The following is a 26529-nucleotide window of genomic DNA, read 5'->3' on the forward strand; positions in this document are numbered from 1 at the left end:
ACAGTATAGTGTGGATGGCAGTGAGCAAATAGGTGGTCTCCCACAGGTTGATAATAGCTTTGGGGAATGGAGTGAGATGGGCTAAAGAGTGTATAGCGTGGTTTGCAGATGTGCTGTTTGTATGACAAGGCTCTTGGAAGGAGATTCTCAACAGACCTGAATGCAACAAAGCAGTGTCACTTGGACATTGGATAGGACCCACCAGCCACACATGATATCACGGGCAAGGCCCTGATGATGTGGCTTGCCGAGTCTCTTTCCAGATCACAACTAGGTGAGCCAGAAGGAGCAAGGAAAACTGGTTAAGTGGCAGAATCAAGGACGAGGGCTGGGCCGGGGGAGAAGGTGGACCTCGATGATTCCCATAGGGACTTTGAACTTTGTCCCTGTGCGGAAAGAGGGTCATGGGGGAATTGAGCAGAGAAATGGCATTATTTGGTGGTGACCTGGGTTGGCAGTAGAGGCATGTTGTCTGCCGACATGGAGGAAAGGAGTGTGTTGGCACAAGGGCAGAATTCGGGAGAGGAGAGGTGAGAAATCAGGAAGGCTCCACCCAATGGCTCTGCATCTAGCAGAGCAAAGGCTAGGCAGCCATCTAGAATGAGGCCAGAGGACTGAAGACAGAATAAGTAATGCAGGAGAGCAGGAGGCTGGTGGGATCAGAGAAATGCAGGAGGAGGAAAAATCTGTGTAGTCATAAACACTGTGGTTACATGAGGAAGGGTAACTTAGTGCCGTGGAACTTAGTGCCATAGAAGTCCTTAAGGCTTTAGGCCACGGCCTCTGCCGCCTTCCACCTGCAGCCATGGTGTGGGTGAGGTTCTTTCAGGACTGGTGCAACCTAAGAGTTCATTAGTAACAATAAAGTCCTGAACTGGTGGAGCCACACGAGGCGTTAGAGGTCATCTGGCTCTACCCTGTAGTTTACAGATGAGTCTCACTCTCCCCACTGCACAGTCCTGGCTGTAGAGCAGTTCTAAGTACTGTCTCCTCATCCTAATCTCATGCCCTTTGTGTTACAACAAGTAGTTCCATATTTTCCCCCAAAATTGATTTTAAAATAACTTTACTGTTTCTACCATCGGATATTTTTAAGCCTCATATTTGGTGAAATCCAAATGGCTTTAATTTAAAAGATACAAGTAACAACATTTTTTAAAAGATTTTATTTAGGGGCCAGGCATAGTAGTACATGCTTGTAATCTCAGTGCTTGGGAGGGAGAGGTAGGAGGATATTAAGTTCAAAGCCAGCCTGGACTACATATTAAGCCCCTGTCTCAAAACGTTTTTGGTTTTTTCCTTTTATTCACATGCAAACCTGCATGGCACTTGCTGTTCTTCATGACAAGTTGACACAGAATAGATCACACCAGCATCACTGGAAGTTTGGACAACTTATGTCACTCCCATGGCATGTTTCTATTTAACTTGTTTTTCTTCATCCTCTCTCTCTGCTTTTCATGTGATTGAAATGTTTTCCACGTTTATTTCTTGTGAGTGTCATGTGGTCCATGTGGTCCATGTGGTGCCCTTACACAACCATTCCCAGCACTCGATGAGTTTTCCCTTATTTTTAGGAAGCTGAAAATAGTCCATTGTATTATAATTAGCCAATGGTGCCCACCCAAATATGATTATTATGGCAAGGATTGTTGCTTCTTTTCTAGGGGAGAGGATGTGGGTGGGAGGAAAAGGCTGGGTAATATTTTGAGCATTTTTTAATGCCGTCAAATACTTAAGAAGCCTTAGAAAATATTTGTGTTTTCAGGTCCTCTAGGAGACTTTTGAAAAATACTTACACAACTAATTTCAGACTGAACGTTCTGGACTCTGGGAAGATGAATCTCTTTCACTTTTATCCTAATTGGAGCCACTTACATTGATAGCCCGGCCTTAATTTGTCTAGTACAAAGAAAATGAGAAACCTGTTCATGACAGTGAGTTGTAGAGTGGATCAGTAGAAATTTTACTTCCAAAATTTTGCACAAGTATTTAGAAGATTTTTTTAAAAAAATTATGACAATTTTGTCCAGTTTTTCTGAGTCTCACTAAGCCCGAATAGAACATACTAGCACATAAAACATACCATTTTCCCGAGTGCTTTTGCCTGCGTGATCCAGTAGTGGTGACCTAAATGATGTCTGTGACAGTAGATTACTTCCCATGGCAACTGACTGTAATGTTACAAACATGTAATGTTGGCCAGTTCTGCCTGAAGGTTAAGGACGATTTTTGTTTGAATAGGGTTATTCAAAACCGAGGACAAAGGTGACATTATCAGAACTGCTTCCAGCATGCATCCTTTCAAAGAGATGGACTCATCGTCCCCAGAGCTTCATTTTAGCTTGTAAGGACTTTTCTTGTCTGCTGTTGTTTAATGTTTTGTCTTTAAATTTCCCCACCAGGTGAACACGGAGAAAGCAGTTATTTTTAGCTTTAGAAACCTCTGTAAGAAACAGCCTCAGCGTTCAGACTGTACTCTATAAGAAAGATTTATTTTGGAACTTTGGTTAAAAAAAAAAAATCTGTACTCTGTGCTGGACAAACATCTGTCTTCCTGCAAGAAGTGCTGGCCTTCTGGTGCTAGATTAGCCGTGTTTGCTCCTTAGAGCCCCTCACAGATTGGTGTGCACTCATTTGTTAATACATAGTGCCTCTTGGTGGCCCACATAGGTTACTACAGAAAGCAAATGAAGTGTCCTTGCCTCCTCAAGCTTAGTAAGTTCTTAGAGACAGAGGCAGGTTTTAATATAGGCACAGCTCAAGGATGTATTCTGAACAAGCTATTGGGAGCACCAGAACTGGGCCACTAGAACGTGGCCATGCTGGAGGCCTCCACTGAGCTGCTGCACCAGTGGTGATGGGAGGCACACAGACCAGTTTTCAGCCTTTTCTGAACTGCCCGTGATGTTCCTGGCAAGTCTGTACCAACTCCCCTGTTGCTTCTTCCATACATGGGGATAAAATTATGTGGAATTTTGGTCATTCACACTCTTGCATCCCTACTTCCAATTTCTTCAGAGGAGAGCTGTTGTCTTCCTCACCTCTGTACCCAGACATGCAGCCCAAAGCCTAGCTCACTGCGGGGTGACTGGGAAATGCCTAAGGACCAATTGCGATGCATTCGAGACATGGAATCCATAATTGTGGCATGCCCCTAGCCAGCCAGGCATATTCTTAGTTTTTATTACTGTGTTTCTCTGTATTTACTCTTGTTAAATTGCCTTAAATATAGTGATCTTTGCTTAATGAGAAACTGAGGTAGAAAATAGCAGCCCTGTAACAAAGCTAGGCATTTGAGCGGCATCTCTCCACCTCTCCCTTATGACTCTATAGCTTTTAGTTATCTGCTAAATCATTATCTTGCAATGTCAATTTTTTACTCAAAACATCTACCAGCTGTACTTCATCAATAACATTTTCTAGTGAATGCTAGCTTAGAGTAAATGTAGTCCTCTATTTCCTAACAACAGGGAATGCTGAATTATGCTGGCTTTCACAGATTAGGGATCCCTAACTATGTCTAAGTGTCCCCTGACCAATTGTATCAGAATGTGCTATGTAGGCTTTTTTTTTAAGTGTACTTGAATATGTTTGAGAATTGAACTGTATCCCACTAAACTCATGGATTTGTTTAACAGCTGTTTATTGATATCCTACCATGTGCATTGTGTGGGGTATGGATGTAGATAAGGGTGCCGTCCCCCAACCTTGTGAGGAGCCCCAGGCATCCTGATACAGTGTGCCTGCCCTGGGCTGTCATGAATCATGCATGCCCAGCTGGTTAAGGCAGCACCGTGGCATGTGTGCAATTGAGGTGCACACCAATGCTGCATGCATTGTATCTGAGGCCTTCTCAGGGCAAGTGGGCCACCTCTGTGTACTGTATAGTCCGTCTGGGAATAGTGAGAATAGCCACACAAATAGCACTGCATTCCACTCACAGAATGTGCACTTGGGCAAGGCAAGGAAGGAACGTGTGGATTGTAGGTGTGGTGGGTGAAAAGCAGACTCTGCCTGTAATCCCTCCAATTCCTGCCTCCAGCATGTCTGCTGATGTTGACCTTACAAAACTCGGGGTACCAGGTCTCAATATGCAAGGCAGTCTTCATGTCGGGAACATCACAGCCACTGCTGCCGGACCTGCCCTCCTTCCATCCTGAGGAAGCCTGTTCTTTCCCAGGAGCCTGCATATCCTCCTCACAGTGCCTACCCCACTGCTGCATGGCACAGGGTGTCCTCATCTCCATACATAGGAAGAGTGGCGTGTCTGTTTTTCCTCGGTACTTAGCTCTTTTTTGGTATTTCAGGGCTTAATAAAGATGCGCTGATCAAATCAGATAATTAATTTCTAATGGCTCTCTATGTAACCTCATGATCCTAGATATTTGTGAGTTTGCCCTTTTTATTTGTTGTTAAATGAGAGGAATGCAAAAGCCCTCCCTATATCGAATTCAAGCAGTCATGTTCTTTCTACAGTAGTAAAAATGGAAGGGTTTGGATGACCATAAAAAATATGTTTCTTGAGAAACCTTGGAATACTTGGCCCTAAATGGGATGTCTTTATCAAATATCTTTCCTCAGGGTTCAGGGAACTCTGTGAAAGAGGTGGAAAAGTGTAAGAGCCGTGCATGTGGGTGTGTGTGTGTGTGTGTGTGTGAAGGACACCAAGTAAACAAGACCCTCTAAATCAATGCTATCAGAGTTCATGTGAACTCATAGAGACTGAGGCAGCATGCACAGGGCTTGCACGGGTCTGCGCCAGGTCATCTGCAGGTTAGTGTGTTTATGGGAATCCTGAGTATGCAAATGAAGGGGATTCTGAGTTTTGTGCCTTCTCTTGCGCTCTTTTCCTTCTGTTTGTCCAGTTCTGACGTGTTAGTTTTTATTTTATCTTACTATAAAAGAATAAGCATATTCTTTTTATTATTGCTACATTTATTTATTTTATATGTGTTGTGTATATGTGTGTAGGTACATACATGCATGATTGGAGGTCAGTGAACAACTTTGTGAAGTTAGTTCCCTTCTTCCTTCTTGTGGGTTTCAGAAATCAAACTCAGGTCGTCAGACTTGGTGGCAAAGTGCCTTTGCCTGCTAAGCCATTTTGCTGCCCCCAAAGAAATATATCCTTGAAAATAAAAAGAAGGCATATATAATCTAGGGTCTGCTCTCAAACCTATGTCCTCATCAGCACATCAAGGGCAGGTCTAAGATGGTAGACATTTGCTGTGGCAAATGTTGCTCTTGGGAGCTCCAACTTAAATACTAAAAAAGTATTGCATTACTGCCAAGAAACCACATAATAGTAATGAGACTGCTGTAGAGTCCTTGTGAGTGGTCTAGGAGAAAAAGTGCTGACTGTCTCCCAAATAACTTTTTGCACACAAGAGCAAAGTGACTTCTCTTGTCTGTATAAAAGAATGAAAATCGTAAAAAGCAACTAAAAAGATCCAAATAGTCGAAAAAGAAATGTCCTCCTTGACACTGAACTTTTCAGAAAGGAAGGGGTGATTGTCTAAAGGGCACAAGTGGCATTCTCTGTTGGAAAGGGGTTATTTAAGCATTTACAGTACTTATTTACACAAAAAAGGTCCCATGACTCTATAGTAAAATGTGTGTCTGTGGGGAAATTAAGGCCATGAATGTAACATAGCTTTATTTTGGCCAGTACTGGATAAATGTCAAAGACCAGTAATTTGATGCAGCAGTACTGTTTGAAGGATTTGTGAAAAAGACTTTTCTTTCCTTGTGTGTGAGGTGGCTCTTCTTTGAACATGGAAGGTTCTGGATTTGTTGGTGGAGTTGGTGAGGGACTCTGTTCTGTGTGAGTATGGCACAGCTAGCCCAGTGGGGCCATTCCTGTCATAAATAAGACTCCTCCCTTCATTTCACTTTGCAGTGCGCTGCTCCTCGGAGTCCGGAATTTCCAGTGTGCCTCTGAGCACACGAGCATGGTTTGCATTAGCTTTCTCTCTCCTTAAAAAAATAATAGAGTGGCTAGAAAAGAGAAACTCAGCAAATTAACAAGATGTCCTTTAGCTCCATAAATGTGGATGCAGTTTTGCTCAGTTGTCTAGAGGAGATGATGGAGCACTGTGGACGAAAGGCCCTGGAGTGGAGAGAGGTGGGTTTTACCCTGTGTGTACCAAGCACTGAAAGAGAACGAACTTTCTGCTCAAATCTGAGTTTCAAGGCAGCTGCATCAGTAAGCTCACATGTGCCCTCCTGACCAAATGAGAAGCCCAGGGCGCTTCTGGGACTGTGGGGAACATCACAGGGGCAGCCTACCTGCCAGTCCACACACACTGATAAAGCACCAACATGCCACACTGCTGCAGTCCATATGGCAGGCAGTGCAGGGGCCTGGATGTGGAGTTTCCTCTGAACGATTGGAGCTCTTGCTATGGAATGACTCAGATAACAGGGCTGGACTTCTTGTCAGTGTCAAAAACATATCCGTTCCTGAAAGCTGCTTATGATGCCCTGACTTCTGCCAGGGCCTTTTAATTATCCTTTGTTGTTGTTGTTTGTGTTTTGTGGGGGCGGGGTTACTATATTTCTCGGTATGAAAAGATGGACTTTACTCAAATTACTCAAAGTCACTTTTTCTCTACAGATAATATGCAGATTATTTCCAAAACCATTCTTTCTATATCTCAAATCAGTGTCCATTTCAGGATCTAATTCATAGCATATAATGCACTTATTTATACTTCTAGAGAGAGAAAAAATAAGTTTGAAAGTATCAAAGAATTAAGTTTTAGGCCACAGGTTGTCCCTGACAATTCAGTGTGGGTCAAACTTAGAGAGCTGAGAAAGAAGCTTGCAGTGTCACAAGGAGGCGTCTCCAGCACAGCCTCGACCTCTTAGATAGGTGTCCTCATTGCAGTGTGGAGGGACAGCTGGTTTCCATTTGAAGCAAGGACAGAGTTAGTTAAGGTGTCAGCACATCTCCTAGGTGCAGACTGCTTCCCGAAATGTGCACACCACACAACAACAGCCTAAAAACAAGCTTCCATTTCACGTTGCTGCAGAACAGGAAATTGTTTTTGGCTTGTTTTTGTTGCGAACAGAGCAACTTTTGCATATTAAAAATCCCCTGCCGTTTAATATTTGCTTGGTAATGTGCTGGACCCTAATCAAGTCCTTCTTCTCGCTAAATCATGTCAGCGCTGGCACTGTTTGGATTGGAAGCATGCATAGTAACATTGAAAATCTCTCAGGACGTAAGCCTCTGCAGCTGTGGAAGGCTGGAGCGATTTGCTTCTACAGGGAATGGAACCTGAGTGACTTCTTTGGGGGGAAAGCTAAGATGGAGTGAAATTCATAAGGTGCGCAGAGATTTCAAATGGAGGTTTTATTGTAAACGCAGCCTGGTAACAATATCCTCATTGAAACAGATACAGAATAGTAACAATTGCTCCATGAATTGGCAGAGAGCATTTTGCTGTCTTTTTGCCTGTTTTTCTAGGGAGAAAATCAAGTCCAAATGTAAAGTATGAAATCAGCCATCTCTAGCGCTGCGAATGTTTGAACTGAGTATTTTCTCAAGATGCGCTATAGAAATCTTCATTTCTTGAGTGCATTATGCAGGGTTTCTCATTAATGTCTTATGACATTAATTATTCTTGGAACAAAGGAGGTGAAAGAGTTGTGAATTTTCATTTTTCTAAGGATGTGGCTGACTAGACTACCCCCTGCTGTTTTGTGCTGGAGCAGTGTCTGCAGAGTATAAAAACACGTGTGGGAAGGGCTGGATCCCAGGACATGGAAAGCAAATGCTGGGAGCTAAAGCCTGGCTTCGGAGCCAAGCTTTAGCCTGCAATCGTTTGTCTTCGTGTTGTCTCTTTGTTCTCTTGTCCATTCCTCCATCCAGTCAATAGTCTGGTAAAACATGTTTGCCGAGCATCTACTGAGCCCAGCACACTGTGCCAGGTACTGGGGGGGTCTGGTTTAAAGGCAACTTGCCCACAAGGACAGGGGCTCCAGCCAAGAATGTTCCATCCTCATAGCTCTAGTGGAAGGAGCAGCTGCACTCCCAGTCAGCCTTGACACTCAGCAGAAGTCAGTCTGCATCTCCAAGCACAAACCTATTTGCACCAAACTGTTCTTTTCACTGTCAGCATCTTTGCTGCTGTGCAGAAGCCATCATCTGCCTGAGAGGTAATCTTCTAATTGGATATAAATCTCTGTGACATCTTAGAAAGTGGTGCTAGGCCCCAGACCAGTATATGGAGAATGATTCTTAAGTAACCTAAAGAAAGAAACTATAAATTTGAAGTAAGTCTAAAGATAACTGTCAGATATAAACACCAAACTATTGCAAAAACTGCAGAAATGTGGCAAATATATTCTCCTGGAGGTCAGAACATGATAATAATTGGGGAAGAAACCTCTAAAATATCAACTTGGCCAAGCAAGAAGTCCTAATCTCAGTGGAGGCTGTGGACACCAAGGGAGATACAAGGTCAGAGCAGATTGTCTCCAGCCTAAACCAGTGGAGGAAATGAACCTCAGCCCTGGACTTATAAGATGACATGCTCCCAGCTCTCAACACAGCCCCCAAACACAGTGAGCAGTGAGGTCCTGCATGCCAGAGGCTGGGAAAGGCACGGGACACGGACACAGCTGTCCTGTGTCCACCTGGGGTGCGCATGCTGTTCCTGGCCTCATTCCTCAAGAACGATGGCTTGGAATTGTTGTATGTTAGATCTGAAGTGTTCCCTGGAGGCTCATTTGTTGGAACATATGATACCCAGATGGTGATGCTATTTGGGGCGCCTTTTTCAGTGTAGGTGTCAGAACTGGGTCACTGGGGGCCTTTGAGTGTTTGTAGTCTGACTGTTTTCAGTCTGATCTTTTTGCTTCCTGATAGGAGAAGCTCTACCACATTTTGCCACCACCATGGAGCTGAGCTGCCATGCCTTCTCCATGATGAACCTAGGTCCCTCTAAACCAGAGGCAAAATAAATCCTTTTGTTACATTGCTTCTGTCAGTACTTTCACACAATGACCAGAAAAGTCAGTAGCAAAGTTCAGAAGTGAAGTCAGATCCCATGTTAGGAAACAACATATTGGTTGAGATGAGACCCTTCAGTTTGTAGAAATGGAAGGTGAGGCAATGTATATTTATTGAAAAGATTATATGTGAGGTTAGCATTAAATTTCAATGTTATAGACCCAGGAAAAGCCATATCAGGTCTGAAGCCTCGAGGAAGATATCACAGTTCATTGGACCCCAGTATCCAACATTGTCCCTGTCTTACAAGGTGCTTACTGCAGAAAGATATTTGCCACCATGTGAGTGTGAAAATCTCTGTGTAGCATGTTTTTTTCAGGATACTCGCTGTTCACATTTAACAGCAAAAACTTTCTAAATGCCATTTTTAAGGACAATTCATTAAATTGTGCAACCAGAGTTTCCCTGTGTTGTCCAGCCATGGAATCCTTTGTTCATTTAGTTCCTTTGAGGATTTTGAACATTTCTCAGGAAAAACTGGTCTTGGTCTTTTTAAGGTCCCTGGAAGAAAGTTAGTCCAAGACTGAGAAAATACTGCCTGACAGCTCTGAAATGTCACTTCTAGAGCCGGTGCTGAAAGAAAATGATGGTTTCCAGGAGTAGACGCTGCCAGCCATTTATGGCTGGTGACTGTAAGTGGGAGGACAGGATGGCAGTGCAGAGGGAACAAGCTGAGGGCCACACAGTGCTTCTGTGTCGATCACTCCATCAGGATCACATATCTCTTTTCTCCAAGAGAGAAGTACACAGAGAAAACTTGGTTAACTTTTGATAACATCAGTAGACCGTTCTGCATGAGTATTCAAGATGGAGCTGAAAAATATTCTCTTGGACTTTGAAGACAGTTATATTCCATTGAGCTCATGCCCATTACAGTAATATCAGCTGTTTTCTATATCTCATCTCCCCCCAAAACTTTGCTAGGCATTCAAGTTGAGCATTTTTTATAGACTTGTCTTATTCCCCACATCTAGACACCTTTCACTGTTTGGAAAAACATGTTTTATATGAGCATCCATTAACTCTCTTCTCCATCCTTCCCTGCCTTGCCCCCTGCCAGGTGTGTACAGAGCCACAGTGTCCTTCCAGCACTCTACAGTGTCTTCAGCTTTGCTCAGTGTTGTTAGAGTTTAGAGAGAGCAGTGGCTAGCCGAGCAGCAGTCTCCTGAGCCAACACATTCCATTTGTTCTTTTTGTTGTCGCTTCATCCCGTGCTCCGTGTCCCTTCTTACACTCCCCCGTTGTGCTGTTGGAGAGAAAAGTCAGGGGACCGGAGAAAGGCTGGCATCCTGTGTGGGCTGCACACATGCTGTCCCTGGCCCTGTGGCTTTTGCTTGGGATTCCAAGTAATCCTTACTTGGAGGTACCAGCCGTAGATTGTAGTAAGGAACAAAGCCCCTATTTCCACTAACTCCTCTGTAACTTGGATACTTCTTTATTGTCCATTCAGGCAGAACTCTAGTCTGTGACTAGCCCTGGAGTACTAGACTTCCTCTTGTTAGTTTCCATCTACCCTGGCCATAAGCAGGAGCATCGCCCCCACCATTAAACTCTCTTCAAACTGGTGCTCCCTTGGCTTCCTGCCCAGACTTTGACACTGACTCCCATTCTCATAGCCTTCTCTGTTCTTCTGCTGCTTGGCCAATAGTATCATCCAGTAGAGGGTGGATCGAGTTCACCTTAAGGAAGTCTATGTTCTACATGAATCTGTTCTAGAGATTCCCCAGATCCTACCCTCTGCCCCTCTTATCTGGGCTCAAAAATGCCCTTGTGACTTAAGTACACTGAGGTCAGTGTTCTGTACTCAGAGTGGTTTCTTAAGACTAGCTTGCCAGGGTCAGCCTGACTAATGACAAGCCGCTGGCTCTTATCAGACTTTTGTGGAAGGCCTCCCATTACTGACATACAAATTGTAGACTTGAGGATGGGAACTCATCATCTCCATTGTGCAGTTACTGATTCTGACGATAGGAACATTATATGGAATGGCCGGGGCTACAACTGCAGGAAGCATAAGGCAAGGGTTTGCCCCTAGACAGTCTAGTTACAAAAGCCAAAATCTCAGCACAGTACCAAGTCACCAGTCACCATGTTTTCAAGCTGCCATTTCAACTTATCATTAAGAATTCTTCTTTTATTTAAAAATTCTCATTTTCAGCAAGCATCTCCTGGAGAACTATGGAAATATGCTGCTGCCACCCATCACTCATGGCAACCATTGGCCAAATCTGAGTAGTAACTGGCCTCTTCTAATGTGGTGCATGCACGCCACATCTGAGGGTGACCAGCCTGTCCCTGTATCTCTGCACCTCCCTAGCTGCCCATCAGCAAGTTTGGGGCTTGTACATGAGAGGGGCTTTTGCAGGGCTTTTGGAGTGTATGTAGAGTGCCCAGCATACGGGAGTGTGTGTCCGAGACAGGTGCTGCGGTTGTTCCTGTGAGGTGCATAGCCGATGCTCTCATGTTGACACTTGTGAATTCACACCTCGTAGGAGATTTCAGTAGAACTTAGAGGTTTCTGTAATCACAACTGGAAGGCTTGCTTCATCCCTGTTAAGTGCACACACAAGCCTCTTTGTCAGTGTGACCCTCTTTAGGTTTCTGGTTGGACGTTTTCTTATTTATCTTATTATACCTTGATCTTTATGGAAACAAAGGGCTTCTGGGTATAGATAAATTAAGAAAATGAATTATCTTTCCTAACAGAAAGGGCTAGTGTGTTTATATCCCATCATCCTACAGGTGAAGAGTTTACTGACATTCATGAATGAGAAGAAAGAAATCTCACAAGTGCCTCTTTTTTATTTTAATTTTTTAATTCATTTTACATACCAACCACACTTCCCCATTCCTCCTCTCCTCCCACACTCCACAGACACCTCTTTAGGAAAGATACAGTAGCTGCGGGATCAGAGTTGACCAAACTGTGGGTCATTGTTGAGCAGGATCAGATGCTTGACCTCCAGCAAGCCAGCCAGGGGCTTTCCCATCCTCAGATATCAGCAGTTGTGGGCAACTGACGTTCATTCCCTGTAGAATTTTGGAAAAGTACAGAATTTGCAGATCTCTTCAACTTGTATGGCCTTAGACGAGAGTAAAATTCCCCATCTTGCTCAAGACTATGTTGGCTAGTCAGGGAGGGAGATGCTTCACCCTGAAATACCCTCCAGCTGTGAGTGGGCTCCCCAACTCTCTATTCCCTCCCTCCAGTGGTACAAGGCCTGTCCTCAGAGGCTTGCCCTGAGGAGCTCACCCTGGGAAGTGTCCAGAATGCCTCCTCCAACAGTATAGTAAATGTTGAGTCCTGCTACCATCCTGCCCTCCTTTGGGCACTCTGTCTCATTTTTCCTGGCTCCTTCCTGCTTAACTCTGTGACCCCCAGCAAGTTACCCTCTGTAACAGTTTTCTCATTTGTCAGAAGGAATCAGAATGCAACCTACCTTGTAGGGTGGCATTGAAGTAATAGTTATCGGCTATATTCTGATGACAGTGGCAGTGGGTGTGTCAGCTCACCCTCCAGGCCGTCTTTCTGCAGGATAATTCCCTCCTATTTCCCTGGTGTCTCCCATCCTGGTTTCTCTGCAACACTTGTTTATGTCTCCTCTGCTCATTCTCCGATCTCCTAAAGTTCTCGGGTTGCTAGGTGCCAGATTGGACTGTTTAGGACAAGAGCTATTCGGAATCAGACCCCAAAGATCTCCCTCACTGACCGCATAGCATGTGCATGTTGTTATTCAGTTTCCTTCTGTGGCTAGGGAATGGACACCTAAGTACTGCTTCTTTTTATAGCTGGCTCTGACGAGCATGTTTGCTGATTAGAAGGCAGGCCTCCTGGAGCATTCATTTTGAAGGGCATACTGATATTTAAGAACCAGGACTATTTCAGACATTTATTGCAAACTCCTTATTTTCCAAAATAAGAGCATGCTTCTTGTTTACTTCCTGCTAATGAGAATTCCCCAGGGGTTGTAAGCTGCTCTTGTGCCCCTTTCTAGAAGTGTGTTCACTTTTCAGATTATCCATGCAGAAGATCTGAATTGTGCTGTCATTCAGTTGTCATTTAACTTTGAGAAGGACTTTTCCTGCCCTTAGGCTGCAGCAGGCTTTCTCTTTCAGCCAAATGTACCTTACAACATTTAATCTCACTTCAAATCTTTCCTTAGAACTTCAGAGGTATTGCAAAATTATTCATATATAATAGAAACACAACATATAGAATAGAGATTAGACTCTCAACTGTGAATTGCTAGAATGCAAAGTACTGGGGAGGACATGCCTGTCTTCAAGGGGCTGACACACCAGAGCAAGGGGCCAGCAAATGCTCTGGAGACTTGCATCAGCCCCTCCTCCTTACAGTCAGTGTTGTTGCCTACAGTGAGTAGGCTTGAGAAGTGAATGCAGTTTTTCAGATGAACAAGAAATGGAGATACCAGAGAACAAAGCACATTCGGACTACAAGTTCCTGGGGAGAGGGGATAAATACTGTGTGTGTGTTGTGTCTCTGTGTGTGTGAGAGAGAGAGAGACAGAGAGAGAGAGAGAGAGAGAGAGAGAGAGAGAGAGAGAGAGAGAGAGAGAGAGAATATGAGAATATGTTCGAGGCCAGAAGGTTGGTTTGGGTCCATCTCAAAAGACCTTATCTCTCAAATTGAGAACTTGATCCGGAAGCACGGGGGAGCTGCAGATGGCTTCTCACCAAAGAAATATTCTAACCAGATCCTGGAGACTAGCAGATAGCACAGCTTTTCTTTTTAGCACTCTTATACTTTAATTTTTGAAAGTCTTCAATCTTGCAATTCAGGAGTTGTCTTGTCTCTTCAGATATAGGATCTCCAGTTTTCCTTTCTCTGGTGTACAACTTGATTAAATCTCAAGAGTTATTGTCCTAATACAGCATCTCTCTTGTTAATCAAGTTAGTGATCTATACATATTTTTATTTTAGTATACAACGAAATTGTTTAGCAAATGATATGGGTAGTTTGATTTGTGAGACAGTACCTCACCAGTAGCCCAGGCTGGCCTCCTGCCTCTGCTCCTGGAGTATCAGGGTTGTAAGTGCACACTGCCATGCCAGTCTCCCGAAACATATGTGAATGGCTCAAAGGCTGCATGTGGCCAGAGCCAAGCCCAGTGGGCTGCCCGGAAGACAGGCCAAGACTCTGGATGCTATGCTTGCACTTTGTCCTGAGACCTGGGGGACCCGGGGCCCACACTGGAGTTCCCCTGGCTCCTTTGTCCACAGTGTGGCTGGATTTCTAACCTGTGTTCCAGTGATCAGGGGTAACTCACAGGGCTAGTAGTCACATGGGTAGTGTAAGTATAAAAGGTGGATGATAAGAGACCAAATCACTCCTAAAAGAGCAATTGCTGTTCTGGTCAGTGCCAAGTTGGAATGCAGACCTAAGGTTGCAAGATGGGATTTTTCAATAGTCATTAGAAATATCTGTGAAATCTTCTTAATGTTTAACTATTGGGAAAAAAGCGATGCGGGGACTCTGACAGAGCTCAGCTGTAGGCTGTCACTGAACTGCCTGTAAGCCTTCCCAGTGCAAGAGTGGCTTCCCCTGGGCTCTTCACTGCTGATGACCGAACAGAACCACCGTGAAAGCACATGGCCTCAAGAGCCCTTGTCCTCCACCTGCTGTGGACACTAACTGTGCATGTGTGCTCAGTATACTCCAAGTTCTGTGCATAGTGCTGGAGAATGTAGCCCCAGCCAGCTCCAAGAATGCAGGCCCCAACTCAAAGCAATCCAGGAAGGCTCAAAGAGAACAAGGCAGACATATCCTCTTAGATACTTCTTGAGACTCCATAGGAACCTGAAGGGCCTTATCAGGTGACTTCAGAAAGTCGTAGCTTGCCCAAGAAACACCTGAGTATAAACTTAAAAATCAAAATGACACAAATATGGTATGGAGACTTCCAGAATTAGATAACAGTGAAATGAACCAGAAGCCATGTTTGTATACCTCTGTCTCAGGGAAAAGATCTTCCCCTCCTCCGATGTGTGTAGGTTGTGGATGGGAAAACACCACTGTGCTGTTGTCTCAAGGCCTCCCCAGTCATCTAAGTGCCAGGCTCTTCAGAGCATGTCTTCTGGCCTCTTTGATTTGCACAGGTGGACACCAGATTGAGCAGCAGCAGGCCTGGTGGCCCAGATGAAGCATGTAGCTAGCTGAACTGTCCACAACAGTGAAGCACGCTGTGTGGAGACACCAAGGGCAGTTTACTTTGCGGACATCCAAGTGTGCCAGTCTGAAAAATAGCCCTTTTGCATCTTGTTGGTTTGTACTCCCTGATGAGCATCAGTGTGTGTGATTCTGGGAACAGCCCTGGCCCCTCTCAGGCCTTCTCCAGCAAGATCAAAATCCAGGACATATGGTGGAGAAGACTCACCACTGAAACTGCAGTTGCTTTGTCTGATGCGTGTGGGAAAAGTACAAACTGTGGTTCAGACTTTTCACAGGGGCTCAGCGGGGTTCAAAAGTCACAACTAAATCTCATGGGAGGCTTCCTGGAGGAAGTGGTACCCAAGGTTGAGTTCAATAGGTAAGGAGGAGTTAGCAAGATAGGCTAGGAGAAAGAATGTTCTAGGTAGTGGAAATAGCTCATTCAAAGGCCCCAGAAGTCACCCAGCTGCGGTGCGCGGAGAGAGAGTGGGAGTGAAGCTGGGTGGGTGACAGGAAGCAGATTGCCGAGGATCACAGTGACACTCTGGTCTTGCCCAAGGCTGTCTGTCTTCCCTGTCACCAGGGCACAATGCTACGCTTAACAGATGCTGGCAAGAAAGCATGACCCATCATATTTTATAGCATGGTGTTTACACACACATGCACACACACACACTCACACACATACTCTCTCCAGAATTCAGAGAGAAACTGTTTTCTTACTGTCAGACACACATCAGCTGTTCAGTATGAGCTGTCTAAGTCTTTTGTTTAGTTTCGTTTTCACAAATTTTTCAAGTGAGAAACCAAAACAAAAATAATGCCCCCATTTATGTAGACATCACCCACAATTCCTTCAGGTTGCTGTCACCTCTCACTTCCATTTTACTTATGCAAGAGGACACAAGCACATCCTGCTGTCTGACGAGAAGGCAGTCTGCAAGCACTGCCCATCGTTAGGATGCAGTGATTCTGGTTCTCAGTGAGGATCTGTCCTCAAGACATCTTTCTGTCATTTTATTGTGACAGAGAGACTGAGCTAGGTCACAGCGCCCAGAAAATGGGTGGAAGCCCCAGTCACTTGCCCGTCTCCACTGAGCGATCCTGCCATACAAGTTCCTTTATGGCTCTTATTTTCTATTCCCAGGAAGGCAAAAGGACTTCTTTCTCCAGGCCCAAACCCATCCTCTTGAGCCTTTTGAGACAGGATCTCAACTGGTGACCCAGGATGCTCTTGAACTTCCAATCTTCCAGCCTCAGCTTGCTACACACTGGAGTTAAAGGCGTGCACAAGCACACCCAGCTAAGTTGTTCTTTTGGATGTTTTATATTCCTAAGGTCCACAAGCAATTGAAAAGCATCTCCCAGTCTCTGAAGGCTGGACCAGTGCTTGCTTGACACGCCCGCAGCCGACCTCCAGTACCCAGTTCCACTCTGAAGTGGGTAGCCCGTCAGCAGGGCTCTCTCTGCACCTGCCCCTGGGGAGGATGAGAGAACCCACACTAAAGGATTTTTGCCTCTTATTCCTACCACAGAAAGCCTTAATGGCCGAGGCCACCTGTGTTTTCCCAAGAGCTCTTTTAAGCCCTTGATCTACTCTAGAGGGCCTCTCTTTCGATGGCCAAGGGAGAGGAAAGCATCCTGGAGCTCCTTTCAAAAGCTACCCGTGGAGCCAAGAATAACAGCTCATTGCATACAGGCAGGGGCCTGCGGTGGGCGGGGGTGGGGTGGGGGACAGGACCAACTCATTCAACCCTGAGGATTCCAGCCTGCAACCCAGGGAGGGACCCTGGGTTTGGGGCCAGCAGGTCAAGTTTCCTGGAAGCAAACCTAGTCTTCAGCCTGTGTGAAGTTGTGTGCACCCCCAAAGCAAGATGAAAATTTAACTTTTGAAAACTGCCTGATACTGCTGCCATTCTGAGTATCTTAAACTTGCGAGTGCATTTGAGCCTTCATCTTCGGTTTTGAGACAGGATTAGCTTGGCTCCAGTGAGTCGTTTCAGGGCAGCCTGGAGTGCAGTCCTCCCTGTTTCCTCTCTCTGGCTGACCTGCTTCTTCCCCACGTGAGGTTGTTTTCTGTACTGGGAGGAGCACTGGTCGCAGACCACACATGTGTGGCTCTGAGGCAGAGAGTCATACACAGTCCAACTCTGCTTTTCTGAGATGTGATGAGCTAAGCAGGGTAGTCTCATGCTCTCCTTCATCCTCCCTAAACTCCTACAGCTGCTTGTCCTGCATCAAATATTCCTTCCATTTCTCAAAAGGGAGGGAGGGGAAAGCTCTGGCCATGGGAGCATGGACCCTTTGAGACGGTATGTGAAGATGCTGGGATGCAGAATCAGAGATGTCTTGAAAGTTCAGGGAAACGTAAAGCACATTTTTAAAGGAGAACAACTCCAGTGCATTTGCACATGCACTGCATAGGAAGCAGGGGCAGGGTCCAGAGAGGCTGAGTACCCACTCCAGCTGCACACCACTACATCTCCAAGTCTCTGTTGCAGCTGGAGACAGTGGGTCCTAATGGTTAGAGAGGCTCGGGATGTCATCACGACCCTCCTTCAGGATTTAAGATTTCAGGTGAGTCTCATCCTTTCCTGACCTGGGGTAGGAATGTGGTAACTTGTGCTCTCCTGTCAGACTGAGCTTTCATTTGCCCTGTGCTCTTTTAAACTAGGTACACGGGGAGAGAGGGATTCAAAAGCAGCCCCAAGACCTCAGTCACTGGTCCAATGCTGTTTAGACACAGTGTCCACCTCCTGGATCTGACATTGAGAGGGAGCTCAGCTTTATATGCTCATTGCCTTACATGCAGGAGGAGTGGGCAACCACTGAGCATGGAGAAAATGCACTGGAAGGCGTGTGGAATTCCATCGTGGTCCACTTACAGCACCTGCCACCTGGTGGAGACTTTTCAAGCCCCATCCCTCTCCCTTCTTCCCTTATGTATTTCCTTGGAGGTGGTTTTGAGAGGTATCATGTCACCAAAACCAAATAGCACATGAGTACATAGCAGCTTTCAACAGAGACCATCAGCTTTGAGGGTATGGATCAGTTACTTTTCTCAACACTTTGATCAGAGGCCTGACAAGAAATAAATAACAAGGGAGAAGAATTTATTTGGGCTCATAGTTTGAGAAGGAGACAGTCTGTCATGGCAGGGAAGGTATGGCAGCTAGGGTTCTGTCTGTCATGGCAGGAGATTACAACTGCCTTTCTGCATAGTATAAACCAGGAAGTGGGGCTTCACTGTAACCTTCAGGCACTGTCCCTGGCAGCAACTTATGCCAACTGACTCTACCTCCTAAAGGCTTCAGAACTTCCCAAGACACTGTCACCATCCAGAGACTAGATGTTCAAACACAAGAGCAGTTTAGGGGGACAGTTCATCTTGAAACTATACTAAATAATCTGTAGACGTTATTTCCCTCACTGTTTTCCCTGGACCAGACATCATGATGCTAACTCCTGGCCAAACAAATCTGCCTTTGTTTTTAAGCAGCCAAGTCTAGAGGAGGAGGAAGACACGAGGCAGCGCAGGATCTGTTCTATGCTAGCTGCGTGTGTTCTCTTGCAAGAGTTGTCATTTACAGCTAAATTCACTCCTCCGGCAACAAATATGGTGAGATCATCCTCACAGTAAGATTCATGACGTTTTTGATGATGACGATGATAAATGCATTTTGTGATGTCATACAAGTGTAAGTGCTTATTCCTTCCCATTATTTTGCATTATTTTCTTTGTATTGTAAACAGAGACAGCAGAAAGCTATCAGTCACACCTCTCTGTGACATCTCATGGTGAATAGGACTCTGCCACAGTCTGACACAACACAGAGAGCAGGCTGGGGAAAAGCAGTCCCACCTGTGCTCATGTGGTCCTGGGGGCAGTGAGCCAGGTTCTCTCAGACCCCTTACTTAGCACCGTGGCTTGCAGTCTGCCCTCCAGCTTGATGGAGAAGGACTCTGTGGCCAGAATGCTCAGTTGCCTTGTCTGAAGTATGAGAGAGCCAGGAGGATGGTCCATCTCTCTGGCACCGAAATTGCTGTTCATAATTTCAGAGGACCAGGGGCTGTACAGGATGCTGGAGGAGCCGTCTTTTCAGGACAGTAAAGAAGGACGGGATGAGAGGAGCTATGAGACAGTCTTCTGGGTTTGGTCGTGCTCTGCGAACAGTGCATTAGTCTAGACTATCTGGACATCCACTTCTGTGTTCCTTAGCTCTTGCCTTTGTCTTTATCTGCCCACAAGGGAGCTGCTGGCCCAAGGATGCCCTGGGTTGGCCCTGCTTCTGGCTTCTGGGAACTGGCCCCCAGAGCCACCTCTGTCCCAGCTGTAGTTGTCTGTTAACAGCCTCAGGAGGATGCCTGAAGGTCAGGTAAGGTGTCTCTGATAATGCCACCTAGGCCTGCACTTCAGGACAACCTCCTTCCCCCAGCATTTGTTCAGCACCCCTAGTCTTCCATACTTCCTGTCTCCATCTCTTTTCTTCTGAGCCTAAGAATCTCAGTCTCAGTAAAAAAGTACCTGCCCGTTCGAGAGCCACACAGATTTCCGTTGGGCCTGTGGCTGTTTTTCTCATCACAGTTTGGAAGCTTGGGGCAGAACTCCAGGATGCTGTCAGCTTTCTCCTGGCACCCACAAGTGGCATTTTTCTCCACCACAGGCTGTGTGCCAGCGCCTTGCCACTGTCTGTTCCTTTCATCTTTAAGTAGTCATTTGAAGGAGAGAAACGGCACATGTAAAAAATTACATGGAGTCTCCAAACTCTGAAGACCAAAACATGGAGCTGCTCATGTCTACACTCAGCACACAGAAGGCATGCGGACCACTCATCTCAGCCCATAAGCACAGCATCCAGTTAACGAAAACAGACTTTGTAAGGCCTGGGGGAAATAATCTATTTTACTCAGACATGTACATGTTTTACCCCCACCTCATTCCAAAAGAACCTGAGATAGCTTTAGGAGACATATTGGCATATACAATCAGAGCTCAAGCTTTATTGTCAGAATGGCTTCCTGCCTATACAGTGTCCTGCCCTGTCCAGTGATGGTCCTGCCTGAGGCTCCAGAATCAATGGTTTTCTTAGGGTTAAAGGTATTACGCCTTGCTCGGCAATGGATAAACAGTTAGAGGCTGTTTGACTCAGAGGAGACTCTAGAGGGGCTCTAGAATGTAGCCTGTCCCTGGAGTCACCTCCTTGCCCCAACCTCATCCCTGAGTCAGTCTTGCTCCCAAACCAGAGCCCATCCTCAAAACATGTATTTCCCAGCTCTTCCAGGCCCTGTGACCTTCTGTCTTCACCCTGGTCCTCTTGATAGCAGGGAGTCTTTACATTTGAATATAGGTGTTTTCTCGGTGAGTCTAGATAGATGCTTATTTTGTGGGCTGTGGGGTATTCATCCCCACTGCGTGCAGAGCACGGTAGCTGCTCAGGGTGCAAATCCCTCACCTCTCAGATGGCACCAGGCTGGAGCTTGACCCTTCATTGTGAGCTGCGAGTTTGCAGAATACCATATCCTCTGATACACAAAGCAGTAAGTTAAAACACACACACACACACACACACACACACACAAGTCCAGAGCCTTACACACACACAATCAACAGTTTTAAGAAGACCTGATAGGATTTTCCTTTCTAATCACTCAGGAAAGGGGCATGGCGGGGAGGGTGTTGCCGTCTGTGGAGACAAGCGTGGGCGCACTTCAGCCCCGGACACCTACCAAACTCAAAAGAGGCTGGAAGAAGATTAGATGACCTCCACCCTGTGTGTGGCTCTCCACCCTGTCAGGGCAGACAGAACACAAGCAGAGGTGGCAAAGAATGGCCTGCCCCTTCTGTCCCTTCAGTGCTGGAGGAGACTGGCAGTTTGTACATACTCATCGACAGCCCCAGCCTCGCTGCTGCTTTCCTTATCTGAGGACATGCCCCGGTGGATCGAGGGCTTCTTCCCGGGATGGGTGAACATAACTGGAATTGCAGTATCTTGTACTGCATATTTGAAAAAACATTTTTAAGCCTAACTTGACCCTAACCTGTTGTCTTTGACCCAGAATTCCACACGCACAGATACTGCATCTTCTAAAATCATAATCACTGAGTATTTGTGTTTCTAGGCTAATTTTTTAATAGAAAAAAATTCACATCTGGCATTTTGAGATCTTCTAAGGAAGTTTTTCAGACACCTTTGGGAGTGTGAGTTACTAATAAAACTTACATTGCTTTGTGTGGTGTCTCTGTATGGCACTAGACACCCATCCAGTGTCAGGGCTCAAATCGCCAAAGTCCCCAGGTGATATTAGCATACCACGGAAAAGGCTTCTGGGATCCTGAGGAACTTGAAAGGCTTCTATTTTAGTATTTAGGATGAAACATACGGCTAATTAATAAAACATGGCACTAAGCTCTGTGCCAAATGAAATAAATATTTATTGGAAATAATAATAATGACTTTGCTGCAGGAGGAAGGGCCGTCTCCAGACCCTCTGAAGAATGCCAGGTATGCTCATATGTTTTCACTAGTGCATGCTGACTGCTCTGCCCAGCTTTCCAGAGCTGGGGAAGCTTGGCAAGGACTGCCCTTTACCAGGGAGCAGTCATGCAGTCAGACAGTATTAAATAAGCATGTTTTGATCAATACTCTCTAAGACCCAAGAGAAATTGGAAAGCATACATTGTCTGAGTCTTAGCTCTGTGGATCCCAACAACAAGTGAGTGCGTTCTGTGTTTCATGCCCATGTCTTGCTCAAAACTCTCCATAGCTTTTTCATTTGTTTGTTTGTTTAATTATTTTTAAAAATGTGCTCTGGGCTAAAGAATTCAGTTTAATAGGTTTCAGAAGGTTTTGTCCTTGTTTACACATGGGTTTATAAAAGTGTGGGTAGGTAAACAGAATCGTTTTCCCCTACAGAACTTAGCTGCTGTTTGACAACCACGCCAAGAAGACCAGCATTAAATACTTAGAACCCGAGGTTAAACATTGCCTATGGGTGTGTGCGCCCATCTGTGACTCACCAAGAACTCTGTGTCTGACACAGAGTACCTTGCGATTAACTCCCCTACTGGACTCAGTGGCATAATAACTTCCTGTTTGAGAAACAGACTACAACATGAGTAAGAGCTGCTTTGGAGACAGTCCACTGTCCGTCCATATTTTCTCTCCTGGTATTGTGTGGTATGAAGGCATACATAGTAACTGTGGGTGGTATGTGTTCAGAACCAAGGCTGCAGTGCAGTTGCTTAAAAATGCAGCACGGGCAAGTGCGGCCAGAAACACCCAGGACTCATATGTGGGGTTTTGAATTAGTCTTTGATTCTTGCACATCCAGAACCCTTTTGCTGCTGCCAGCTTTCGCACAAGCCACACCTTCAGTCGCGGGCCCTACATGGGGCTGCGGCCCTCAGTTGAAGAGGCTGGGCCCCGGGTAACAGGAACCCTCACTGTGACTCGCCTCCCTGGTCAGCAGAAGTCACCATCTCCACCGTCTGAATGGTCTCTGGTCTTAAATCTAGGAACCCATGAATTCTATAAATTAAGACCCGCAGACGACTGATAAATCTGAGAGGCCGACCCTTCAGCTGCCAAAACTGAGAAGAGACCCTCTATGGGCCACGTGATTCTACACACAGAAGTTTGCAATTGTCTAGACAACACTGGTTAGTGAAACATTTTAGTGACATATTGGGATTTCGTTACACACTTGCTGAGAGAAAGTAAATGCATTTCTTTGAACTCAATCACAATCATAAAATTATGGTCTGCTTTAAAAAGTGGCTTCTCTTTATATGTAGCAGAAAGAGGAGTCATAGATGCGGTGACTCATGTAATGCGTAGCGCTCATTACACGGTACTGCAGTGAGGTAGTTGTGCGTATCTACCATGGACACCAAGTCTATAGACGTGGGAAATGACTGGAACACTTCAATTTGGTTTGCGAATCTGCTGTCCTTATCATGCATGTCTGTCCATTTAGTCATTTGTTTTTGAAGACTCTTGTCTGGCAGCATCCAGGTTGTAGGGTGAAGTCACATACCTGTGTAAACCGAACTGTGCCATTGTTAAAAGTCATCACAGTAAAGTAAGGGACCAAGTAGTCCACATTGGATGCCAATCAAAACAGGCTCGAAGGGAGAGCAAAGAATGGCAGTCGTAGATTGTGTCCTCAGGAAAACCGTGACAGTGGATTCTCTTTCTTTGTTTCCCCATGTGGACCATTCTATAACTATATCTGTCGTGTCTATCTCCCTGAAGTAAATGTGGATGAAGCAGAGACAGAGACCACCAAGCCTCCTGCCTCCCCAGTGCTGGCTACGCTACAGCCTCAGCTGTCTGCTGACTCGTCTCGAACAGTAGAGGGCAGCAGAGAGCAAGAGAGCACACTGCCCAGCTATTTCGGGATGAGCTGTGCTCATGCAAGAAGCTGCCGTCCACTGGAAGCTAAAGAGCCTTTCTCCTGTGGTCACTGCGTCCATCTACGGCATGACTATCCGGATAGAAAGTGCTCTAGGAGGATTGCTGCTATTGGCACTGATAAGCTATGTGCTTGTTTATTCCGAGTGAAAGCTCTCTGCTTTGGAAGAATGGAAACATTCAGTAACAGTTCTGTGTCAGCACAAAGCAGGCCTCCATGGAGTTACAGAGAGAGCCATCAACGCCAATGTCACATCAGTGAATACCAATCTGCTGTCAACGTTCATGGCATTTGAACCAATTTACCAGTAAATGTGTGTGATACTGCAGCGTAGGCAAGCCAGCCCTAATACAAGCATCGTCATTCTGCCCTGCTTCTCTGGTAGTCATCGGGGCAGTGACACTAATAATGGCAGCCATACCTTCTTAGTGCCCATGCCTTCCATGGCTACTGCACTGTTTCTGTTTCTGGTCTCGCGGGGCTGTGTCTAAAGCCAGCCCGTTGGTCCCTTGAACTCATATCTCCCTATCTATAAACAGTACCACTGTCTGCCCAGAACGTATCTCTGATTCGTCCTCCTTACCTCTAAGTTCTTCCTGTCAAATAGTCATGATTCCAATGCTGACATCTACGCAGGCTAATGCATAGATGCATAATGCATATGATGGCACATGCTTGTAATCCCAGCACTTGGGAGGTAGAGGCAGGAGGATCAGGAATTTAAAGTTCTCTTCAGCTACATAGCAAGTTCAAGGTCAGCCTGGGCTAAACAGGACCTACCCTCCAAACTCCAAAGACAGGTGGGCGGGTGGAGAGATGGCCCCGTAGTTAAGAGCAGTCGTTGGCCTTACTAGGCTCAGGATTTGATTCCTAGCACCCATATTCTGTGCACATACACCACCCCAACTCCAGGGGATCCAGTGCCCTCTTATGAACTCCACAAGCAGTGCGCATGTGTAGTGCACCTACATATGCACAGGCAAAACACTCATACACATAAAATAAATGGATTAAATTTTTGAACATTTTGCAAACCTAAAATAAAATGAAAAGTGGATCTGAAACCCATCGTTTCTTTCCTCTGCCCCAACCAGCGGCCCTGTGCTCTTTAGCCTGCACCTGGCTGTGAGCCTTCGCTTGTGCTTGCTCTCCTTCCCCCAGCTCCTGTGACACCTGTGTCTCGCTGTTCCTTTTTAATCTCGGGACGCTACTGGAGGCACTGATGGTGGTCCCCCAAGCCTGAGCATGTAGCTGCCTCGCCCTGTTCCCGATTCATGCTCTTGCTGACTTAGAGCTTTCCTCCGGGCTTCTGCCTCATCCGAGGCCGATACAATTCCATGTTGTTGAACCTTCTGGACCTTACATTTTGTCTGTGTGCTTAAAGGAGTGTGTTTCTTTCTAGTTACGGCCTTCTTGTTTCCTTTGGAAAGACAGTGGATCTCTTGGATTTTTCTTTCAATAAATCTCTACCAGAGCGGATCCTGAAATAACACGAGAGGTTAGCCACAGGCCCACTGGAAAATATTTCCTAGGACAGGAATATGCAAGCTTTGAAATGAGATGTATATGCTAGCAGCAATGGTCTCAATTAATGTAGGGATTTTTGTACTTTGTGAGATGCCTTCAAGCAGGGGTTCTCGGCCTGTGGTTGAAAGCAGTGACCCTTTCACAGGGGACACCTAAGACCATCTGCATAGCCAGTGTTTACATTATAAATATGTTATATTCATAGCAGTAGTGAAATTATAAAATAGCTGTGGAAATAATTTTATGGTTGGGAGTCACCACAACGTGAGGAGCTGTATTAAGGGGTTGGAGCACTGGGAAGGTTGAGGACCACTGCAAACCTTCTCATCCCCACAGAGCAGGAGGGATGCATGCCACAGAACGCGAACTCACTGACCCCTCACCAGTTTCTGTCTGGATGCACCATTTTCTTATGGCTTCACATCTGGATTGGAATTCTAAACTCTTCAATGCTATTCTCACCAGCACAGCAGTGGCTCCAAGTTTCCAGTGAGACTGTCAGGCACCCAAACCAGAATTCTTCCGTTGCCTGTTAGATACCCTTAAACCAATATGCCATAGAAAATGGAGGCAAATTTTTAAACTGTGTTTCTTTATAAACTGAGCCAGCTCCTCATCAACTCAACCCATCTTCTGCATACTTCGCTAAGTACCTTCCGGGTACCAGGCGCCATTCCAAGACCAGGCTAGGAACTGAGTGAACCCTGAGCCACGCTCACAAAGGTCCCACAATGCAGCACAAAGACCATATGTAGAAAGATGTCAGAAGCTGGGCGAAGCAATGATGGAATGGGATGTGAACTCTAGAGTAACAAAGGGTGCCCATCACCATGGAGATCAGACGAAGCAGGCTAGGTGCATGGTATTTACTTGTCCAAGAATGGGAACCAGATGTGCAGAGACTGGAAATACAGCACATGGTCCTCTGGGTGTAGCTGGAGCTCAGGAGGGTTGAGCACAACATGGAGGGCCTGGTGTGCGCCTCCTGCTCTCGTAAGCCTCACGCTCAGTCCCAAGGGACACAATTTCACACTGCTTTGTTGCAGTCTCACCAAACCACCTCACGGGGCATGATTCATTCCATTCTCAAGCCTCCAAGGAAATCCCAGCCTGGTACCCCCTTCGTGAGCACTGCTCAGATACAATTCTATCTCTAAAAGAAGAAGAATTTGGAAATTGTGTGACCGTGGCAAATGACTCATTACCGTGAAACTTCAACAGCTCTGAGATGGAAAATATCATACCTAACACTAGGGTGGGACCTGCCATCTTCACCATCATCTCTGTGATCAGAGCTCGTGGTTTAAGAAGTAGAATAGTGTAACCGTATTGTATTTTAAGAAGAAGAAGAAGAGAAGGCTGGAGACAGGCTGTGCCCCATCTCCAGAAGACAGC

General features: G+C 45.7%; 1 protein-coding gene and 1 long non-coding RNA gene across 2 annotated transcripts in view; one reads left to right on the forward strand and one right to left on the reverse strand.

The window, feature by feature from the left end:
• Scfd2 (sec1 family domain containing 2) overlaps positions 1–26529 on the forward strand; it is a 335242-nt gene that overhangs the window by 216855 nt on the left and 91858 nt on the right. The gene's annotated exons all lie outside the window — the stretch shown is intronic.
• LOC146893825 (uncharacterized) lies at positions 11814–12582 on the reverse strand. The gene is made up of 2 exons (XR_015738496.1): positions 12463–12582; positions 11814–12052 (listed from the first exon to the last, which is right to left on the reverse strand). It is a non-coding gene; the product is annotated as an uncharacterized LOC146893825 (long non-coding RNA).

Source organism: Myodes glareolus, chromosome 8 (genome assembly GCF_982192425.1).
Source record: "Myodes glareolus chromosome 8, mMyoGla1.1, whole genome shotgun sequence".
In the NCBI taxonomy this organism is placed as follows: domain Eukaryota; kingdom Metazoa; phylum Chordata; class Mammalia; order Rodentia; family Cricetidae; genus Myodes; species Myodes glareolus.